The 9,743-nt window shown below is 43.2% G+C and overlaps 1 pseudogene; it reads right to left on the reverse strand.

Moving 5' to 3' along the window:
- The window catches only part of LOC105003151, a 10,625-nt pseudogene that overhangs the window by 575 nt on the left and 307 nt on the right, over positions 1 to 9,743 (reverse strand).

The raw sequence follows: 9,743 nt of genomic DNA on the forward strand, positions 1-9,743 counted from the left end.
CGCGCTCGCAGCCTCCCTGCTCGGGCCCCTCGAGTCTCCTTGCGGCGGGGCTGCCCCACGACCGCGCGGGGGGCGGCCTCTGGGTCTGCGGACGCCGCCTGGGCCCTGTAGTCGCCGCGGGCTCGCGGATCCGGGAGTGGGAGGTACCGCCGAGGAGCCCGAAGTTGGGGCCGCCGGGCGTGCGTGTCGGGCGCGGTGGGTCCGCAGGTGTGAAGGGATCTCTGCTCCTGGGATGCGCGTGGGTGATGGGGGCGCACAGCTCGGGGATCCTGTTCGCTGGCCCCCGGCAGCGGGTGTTCAGATGGGACTCGGTGCTCTTTCCTAAAGCCTTCTGGAGGGTCGGCTACAAAAGGTTAAAGTTCACTTTCAGCGTTTTCAGGCTTTATTGACTGACTGTGACTAACAGAGCGCTTCCTGGAGGGCAATTTGTGACATACTAACATCTAAGAAAAGTTTGAAATAAAGCTATTTCCGCCTTTTTATGTTTTGGGGTATGGTGAACAGTTTTTCTCGATTGCATTAGGCTTTTCAAGCAACAGGGCGACTTTTGGCGAAGCTGCACTGCTCTTAAGTTAAATGGTGACGGTTTAGTCGGTAAGTCGTGTCCCATCTCTTGCGACCCCATGGACTGTAGCCATTCAGGCTCCCCTGTCTGTGGAATTCTCCAAGCAAGAATACTCGAGTGGGTTGCCATTTGCTTCTCCAGATCTTCCCGACCCAGGAATCAAACCCGAGTCTCCGGCATTGCAGGCAGATTCTTCACCTACTAGGGAAGCTTCTAAGTTAAATGAGCATTTAAAAAATACTTCTTTGAGCAGTTACCATAGACGCTAAAATATTTGAGAACTCTAGTTATAGTAATGGGCGTGGTTTCTTTGGTTTTTTGTTTGGTTTTGGGGCATTTCTTTGGTTTTTTGTTGTTGGTTGGCTGTATTTGAGATTTTTGAATTTTTTTTGGGGGGGTGGGGAGTGGGTTAAATTTTGCATTAGGAGGAAATGATATACAAATCAGGAGAAATGTTTATTTCATGGCATTCTGGTATGCAGTGTTGCAGTTTAAAGTATCAAAGTTCAGTTCAGTTCAGTCTCTCAGTCTTGTCTGACCCCATGAATCCCAGCACGCCAGGCCTCCCTGTCCATCACCAACTCCCGGAATTTACTCAAACTCATGTCCATTGAGTTGGTGATGTCATCCAGCCATCTCATCCTCTGTCGTCCCCTTCTCCTCCTGCTCCCAATCCCTCCCAGCATCAGTCTTTTCCAGTGAGTCAACTCTTCACATGAGGTGGCCAAAGTATTGGTGTTTCAGCTTTAGCATCAGTCCTTCCAAAGAACACCCAGGACGGATTTCCTTTAGAATGGACTGGTTGGATCTCCTTGCAGTCCAAGGGACTCTCAAGAGTCTTCTCCAACACCACAGTTCAAAAGCATCAATTCTTCGGCGCTCAGTTTTCTTCACAGTCCAACTCTTGCATCCATACATGACCACAGGAAAAACCATAGCCTTGACTAGACAGACCTTTGTTGGCAAAGTAATGTCTCTGCTTTTGAATATGCTATCTAGGTTGATCATAATTTTTCTTCCAAGGAGTAGGCATCTTTTAATTTCATGGCTGCAATCACCATCTGCAGTGGTTTTGGAGCCCAAGAAAATAAAGTCTGACACTGTTTCCACTGTTTCCCCATCTATTTCCCATGAAGTGATGGGACCAGATGCCATCATCTTCGTTTTCTGAACGTTGAGCTGTAAGCCAACTTTTTCACTCTCCTCTTTCACTTTCATCAAGAGGCTTTTTAGTTCCTAATCCTGGTTAAATCTCAGATTGGCTGCAGCAAATGGATATTTTTATTGAGAATAGTTTGGGTTTTGTTCTGTGGTTTTTTATGTGTTATTTTTTTAGTTCAGTTCAGTTCAGTCGCTCAGTCGTGTCCAACTCTTTGCGACCCCATGAATCGCAGCACGCCAGGCCTCCCTGTCCATCACCAGCTCCCGGAGTTCACCCAGACTCACGTCCATCGAGTCAGTGATGCCATCCAGCCATCTCATCCTCTGTCATCCCCTTCTCCTCCTGCCCCCAATCCCTCCCAGCATCAGAGTCTTTTCCAATGAGTCAACTCTTTGCATGAGGTGGCCAAAGTACTGGAGTTTCAGCTTTAGCATCATTCCTTCCAAAGAAATCGCAGGGCTGATCTCCTTCAGAATGGACTGGTTGGATCTCCTTGCAGTCCAAGGGACTCTCAAGAGTCTTCTCCAACACCACAGTTCAAAAGCATTAATTCTTCGGTGCTCAGCCTTCTTCACAGTCCACCTCTCACATCCATACATGACCACAGGAAAAACCATAGCTTTGACTAGACAAACCTTTGTTGGTAAGGTAATGTCTCTGCTTTTGAATATGCTACAATCTGCTTATTTAGCATGCTTCAAATCATAATAGATTGTAGTTAAAACTAGTGATTGGTGCAAGGAACAATGCGTTGTAACACAGAGATGGGTTGTCTTTTTCTACAGAAATTTTTTCTCAAGTTAGCAAATTTCCACATAGAACTCTCAGGAGTGACTTTTGCTATAGCAGTTTGGTCTCTGTAATGAGAAATAAAGCATATCATTTCACTGTTGAAGATAATGGCATATATTATAAAGATAGGCATCTGGTACATAAAAGGAATTCCAGCTTTGAGTTTGGTGAAATAGTGTCCTCAATGAAATGGCTTGTCTCTTTGAAGAGAAAAAGAGTAATAGCCACATGGCAATGACCAGGGCTCTTTCCCTACACTGAACACCAAGAGGAAGGGGAGGAGATGGAGTGATTTTCAGATGAATTGACGTTCATTTATCAACCATGTACCCTCTTTCCTTGCTGTTTCTTAATTCCCAGAGAAATTAGAAACATGGTTCCTAACCAGGATATTTGAATGGAAAAGATCCTTTCAGTTCCCAGGCAGGTACCTGAATCCATTGTATAAACGTTCATCTGCCTGTACCTTGGAAGTAACACTGAGAAAACAGTCTTCTGTAATGGGTGAAGTGGGCAGAATGGGAGGGTGGTGGAGCTTTTTGGGGCAAGTTTTCCAAAAGTTGGAGCAAAAGTGAATCACTGTCTTCAAAGGAACAGACTAATTAGATACCAACATTTGGACCTTAAGGTCTTTTGCAACAACATGTAGCTTGTTGTTAGTAAAAATAATCCGGGCCATAGAAAAATCCACGTGGTCAAATGCTTATTGGCTGAAAAGTAATGAAAGAAAAAGAACATTCTGAAGATTTTTAATACCTGGTATTTGATCCAGGTCAGTTGACTGAGTACAAACTATGGTCAGTAGAGAAATCCTCCTGAGAGAATTTAGTCATTCAGCTGTGATGTGGACAAGAAACCTGCTATTTATTTGTTAAAAATTAATCCCAACTAAAATACTTTGTTAATTAGAAATAAATATGGATAAACTACAAGTAGTTTACTATGCTATGTTTTCAAAACAGAATCAAGGAATTAAAAGTTACTGAAGTTTTCTCTGGAAAGTACTTTCTCAACATTATTTTTCAAATATTGTAATTCTGATTGCAGTGTGTATGAAGCTGAGAGTAAAAAATGTTGAGGAATTGATATTCTCTGAGGTCAAATGACTGATTCAGAAAAGCAGGGTTAAATTGGAGGGTAAAACTATCAATAATACAAAACTGATGTATGTCATTTTAAAAGTACTAGATTAAGGGCAATTTAATTTGATCATATACTTAGCATTCTTGTGTGTATAATGGTTTATGCTGAATTACCACACAACTCCCCAGATTTCAGCAGGACAACACTGTAATTCCCACATCACAACGCTGGGTGGGTATTCACTTTGGGGAGACTCCTTCAGTTGGTCATTCAGGAACCCAGACTCCTCCGATCCTATACCGTCTCCATTCCCTAAGACCTCATCCCCATCTACATCCATCAGCAGAAGGGGGTAAGAATATGTAGAAATGCATATGGAAGCTTATAATGAGCCAGCTCTGGAAGGATACAGTTTCTCTGCTGCTGCTTTGGCCACAATCAGTTTCTGTGGCCACAAAAGAAACTGGAAAGTCTTCCAGCTGTTCTCCCCAGGAAGGGAAAACAAAGTTGTCAGCAACAGTGAGTAATTCATTTCGATTTAATTAGCTTTCAAATCTTTATTGGCTGTTTGCCATACACCAAGCACTGTGCTAAGAGTGACCTGAGAATTCATTGAGCAGCATCTCAGTCTTGGAGGAGTTCTGAATCCCCAGGAGAGAAAACAGAGTATGAAGTGCCTGCCATCCTAGGAGAAAGGAATTTAGAGAACCCGCTTTGAAAGTTCAGAGAATGATTCTAGATTTGAAAACTGCCTGGAAATGATAGGATTTGGACTCCACTTTCAGAGATGAACAAGATATGATTATGAAAGAAGCTGGTATCAGGAGCTATAGAAACAGGTCCTGTGATACAAGGGACCATAAAGAATATTATGTCGTCATCGTGCAGTTGCTAAGTTGTGTCGGACTCTCTGTGACTCCATGGACTGCAACACGCCAGGTTCCTTGGTATTCCACTACCTCCTGGAGTTTACTCAAATATATGTCTGTTGAGTTGGTGATGGTATCTAACCATCTCATCCTCTGCTGCCCCCTTCTCCTTTTGATTCCAGTCCTTCCCAGGATCCCAGTCTTTTCCAATGGCTCTTTGCATCAGATGGGTAAAATATTGGAGCATCAGCATCAGTCTTTCCAATGAATATTCAGGGTTACTTTCCTTTAGGTTTGAATGGTTGGATCTCCTTGAAGTCCAAGGGACTCTCAAGAGTCTTCTCCAGCACCAGAGTTCAAAAGCATCAGTTCTTCAGCACTCAGCCTTCTTTACAGTGCAACTCTCACATCCGTATATGACTAGTGGAAAACCATAGTTTTGACTATGTGGACCTTTGTTGGCAAACTGATGTCTCTGCTTTTTAATAGGCTGTCTGGGTTTGTCAGAGCTTTCCTTCCAAGGAGTAAGTGTCTTTTAATTTCCTGACTGCTGTCATCATCTGCAGTGATTTTGGAGCTCAAGAAAAGAAAATCTGTCACTGCTTCCACTTTTTCCCCTTCTATTTGCCATGAAGTAATGAGACCAATGGCAACCCACTCCAGTACTCTTGCCTGGAAAATCCCATGGACAGAGGAGCCTGGTAGGCTGCAGTCCATGGGGTCGCTGAGAGTCCGACACGACTGAGCGACTTCACTTTCACTTTTCACTTTCATGCATTGGAGAAGGAAATGGCAACCCACTCCAGTGTTCTTGCCTGGAGAATCCCAGGGACGGAGGAGCCTGGTGGGCTGCTGTCTATGGGGTCACACAGAGTCGGACACAACTGAAGTGACTTAGCATAGCATAGCAATGAGACCAGATGCCATGATCTTAGTTTTTTGAATGCTGAGTTTCAAGCCAGCTTTTTCATTCTCCTTTTTCACCCATATCAAGAGTCTCTTTAGTTAGTTCCTCTTCACTTTCCGCCATTAGAGTGATATCACCTGCATTTCTGAGGTTGTTGATATTTTCCCAGCAATCTTGATTCCAGCTTGTGATTCATCCAGCCTGGCATTTCACATCATGTACTCTGCATAGAAGTTAAATAAGCAGGGTGACAATATATAATGTTGTCATACTCCTTTCCCAATTTGGAACCAGTCCCTTGTTCCATGTCTGGTTCTAGCTGTTGTTTTTTGACTCACATACAGATTTCTCAGGAGTCAGGTAAGGTGGTCTGATATTCTCATCTCTTTAAGAATTTTCCACAGTTTGTTGTGATCCACACAGTCAAAGGCTTTAGCATAGTCAATGAAGCAGAAGTAGTTGTTTTTCTGAAACTCCCTTGCTTTTTCTATGATTCAATGGTGTTGGCAATTTGATCTCTGGTTCTTCTGCCTGTTCAATACCCAGCTTGTACATCTGGAAGTTCCCAGTTCACATACTGTTGAAGCCTGACTTTAAGGATTTTGAACATAATCTTGATAACATGAGGAGCAAGTACAATTTTACAAGTAGTTTGGACATTCTTTGGCATTGCCCTTCTTTTGAATTGAAATGAACACTGACCTTTTCCAGTCCTGTGGCCACAGCTGAGTTTTCCAAATTTGCTGATATATTGAATGCAGCACTTTAGCAGCATTGTATTTTAGGATTTTGAATAGCTCAACTGAAATTTCGTCACCTCCACTAGCTTTGTTTGTAGTAAGCTTTCCTCAGGCCCACTTGACTTCACACTCCAGGATGTCTGGCTCTAAGTGAGTGCCTATACCAGTGTTACCCCGGTCATTAAGACTTTTTTCTATAGTTCTTCCTGCCACCTCTTCTTAATCTCTTCTGTTGCTATTAGGTCTTTACATTTCTGTCTTTTATGGTGTTTTATTGTGTCCATTTTTGCATGAAATGTTCACTTAAATCTCCAATTTTCTTAAATATTATGCAGCCATTAAATTCACATTTCCTAAAATTACAAATGGATGGAATAACTACTCATATTAAGTGAAAAAGAGACCAATAAGGTAAGGTAATCCCATTTTTTAGAATTCTGTGTAAATTTAGATGAAATCATACAGATATGTTGTATGATAGTTTTGTGATTTTCTAAAATGTTTTATTAATATAAACAAAAGTTTCATAAATTGCTTTGATTTGATAGACTAATTTCTCCCCACCACACACAGAGCTGGGTATAGACAGGTGATCCTAGCAGGTTCCCACCATCTCTCTGCTGGTCCCGTGAGGTGGCAGCAACCTCCTCTCTCCTCTCCGCTGTGGACCCAGGGCCTGGCTCAAGGCCTCAAGACAGTGTAAAGACAGACATCCTCAAAACACTGAGCCTTACAGAGTTTGGTTTGTTCTAACAGTAAGATTGTGAATGTGGCAAGTGTAAATGTTGGCTTCTTTAGCTGACAAAAATCATGGAGCCATGCAGCACTCCTGCCATTTCTCAAAAAGCCACCAGAGGGCGGTGTGGGTGCTTCTGACAAACACTGTCCCATTCAAAACTGATCCAAGTTAGCTTCCATCAGAACATGTTTTATAAACTTATAGGACCTCTTTAAGGTACATTGAATTGCTTTTCTTCTTTAATCTTATTTGGAAGTTAATGTAAATTCACTAAAAATAACATAAAGTGAACCACTGACTAAGTTTTACCTTGTGACATGTAGACATGTAAAATTATGTGTCCAATCCGCTTCTTTGTCCACCTCTGTCCCTTCCTCTCTGTATCCATCTGTAAACATCTGTGTAACCTATCTTTTGATAATCCATGTAACATATCAGATATTTTTCAATCATGTCCCTACTTCTTTGTCATGTTTCAGTAGTAAGTGGGCTGCTTATAAGACAGTGGGAGGCAGTGTGAAGGTGAGCAGTAGGTCTCAGTGGGAGTCGTCCAAACTGGGAGATCTGCTCAGCACAGCCAGGGTCAGGGCCACAATGTCTCCTATCTCCAAAGCACTGAGTCTACCTTCCTGGGGGAACTTTAATAAAATTTTGATTATTTTAAGGAGCATCAGGGTTAAGATAATGAGTGATGGTTGTAATAATTGTGGGAGAGAGAGAAGGTTATGATGTTAATGACCTGGTACTCTGCCTCCAACAACCTTCATTCTATTATAACCATTGCTCAGCCATCTGGGAGCAGAGACTGCACCTTGATTTTGAGTATTATAGCCCCCCAGCCCAGTACTGGGCAATGTGCCAGTACTGCTGAATAAATACATTTGGGATCAGGAGCTGAAAGATTTGAGAATGTATTTGAAACTGGGATTCTCCCAGACCCAATAGGAGGTCATCATAAATCAGCTGCCTCCTCACCTGCCAGGCCTTGTATACCCGCTGGCCTTCCCACAGTACCTCTCAGACAGGATGCAGTTGGTCCTGGGTATTTCTCAGATCAGATCTCACCATCTGCTCTGACTCCTCTTGTGCGCTTTGGCCTCCTTAATTGTCCTGCTGTGTGACTCTCCACTCTAGGGCTCAGAGATCACCTCTGATTCCCTTCAGGATCTAATGTCAGAATATTCTATGGAGCTAAAGCTTAATGATGGGCTTTAATTGACAAGGCAATAATTATACGAACAAGGATAAGTTCGACATGACTACCTGTTGTAGAAATAATTTTACTTATTCATTTATAGTTGTACTGTGTCTCCGTTGCACAGGCTTTTCTCTAGTTGTGGTAAACAGCGGCTACTCTGTGGTTGCGGTGCGTGGGCTTCTCGTTGCGGTGGCTTCTCTTGTTGTGGAGCTTGGGGTCCAGAGCGTTTGTTCCAGCTTCAGTAGTTGCCGCATATGGGCTCAGTAGTTGCCGTTCCTAGGCTCTAGAGTACAGGCTCAATAGTTGTGGTGCGTGGGCTTAGTTACTTCAAGGGATATGGGATCTTCCCACACTAGAGATCGAACCTGTGTCTCCTGCAGTGGCAGGGAGATTTTTAACCACTGAGCCACCAGGGAAGCCCATCTTAATGGTGTTGCTTTCCTTGAACAATTAATTTTAAACTTGATGGCATAAAAAGAAATGTTTTTTTCTCTGAAGTCAGCATGGTTGCTGAATGTCAACCTGTCTCTGATGATGCTCTAAAAGACCTGATATACACCAAGAGAAACATAAGTAAATTGTGTCATGTTATAATGTGTTATAGAGTAGTATAACTCTAAAAACTACTGTTATCCACTTGTGCTAGAGTAATTGTTTAATGGATATGAATATTGACCTGTCAAATTTCTCATGCTTAGATGAAATTCAGTGCTCTTTTCCTACACTAAATACCAGGAGGAAGAGTTCAAGACAGAATCATTTTCAGATGAGTTGTTCATCTCCCCACCACAAACTCTCTTTTATTTATGTTTCTTTGTTCCCAGAGAAATGAGAGATGTGGTTTCTAACTAGGATATTTGAGAGGGAAAGATTCAGTTCCTCAGGAGGTGACTGGGAACCATTTGATTGTTTTCATCTGCCTGGACCTTGGAAGCAGATGAGAGAAAGTCCTTTTCTATTTTCTAATGAAGTGGAGAGACCAGAGGGTGGACACTTTGGGAAAACAGTTCAAAAAGGTGGATCAAAACTGAGTATCTGTCAAAAAAAGAATATCTGTCATCAAAGAAGTAGGCCTATTTGGACACCCACAGTTTGAACTAGGGGCACATGGGCCATCATGGTGATTTTTAGGGAAAATAATCAACACCAGTGAAAACTCCACACGAAATAAATGTGTTACTAACTGAAAATCGATGGTCAGTTGACCAAGTACAAATAATGATCTTAAAGAAATCTTACAAAAAGACGAAACTCTTAGAAAAGGCACATCTATAAATCATAAATTATGTTAGATAAGAAACCTTGCTATTTATTTTAAAAGTTTTGATCCCAAGTAAAACACAGTAAATTAAAAATAAACAGGAATATCCAGGTCAGGGGTGTTGAGGGTGGAAGGTGGCCGCGAGGTCCCGCCCCATCCCCAGCGACTGCGCAGGCATGAGCGAGGCAGGTGCGAGGGCAGGCAAAGGCGCAGGGACGCCTGAGCGCCCGAGGACCAGTTCTGAGCGAAGGGAAGTTGGAGACTGAGTCGGTCCCCATGGCAGGACGCCCGGACCAGGGAGCGGCGCAGACACGAGTAAGTGCAGCTCTACCGGAGCCCCTCACCGCGCGCCCCCGCCTGCCTAACGGCCAGCGGCCCGGACTCCCCCACCCAGAGGAGCGTGAGCCTCCTTCGGTCCTTGGCTCCC

Source organism: Bison bison, unplaced genomic scaffold (genome assembly GCF_000754665.1).
Source record: "Bison bison bison isolate TAMUID 2011002044 unplaced genomic scaffold, Bison_UMD1.0 scf7180017864462, whole genome shotgun sequence".
NCBI lineage: Eukaryota > Metazoa > Chordata > Mammalia > Artiodactyla > Bovidae > Bison > Bison bison.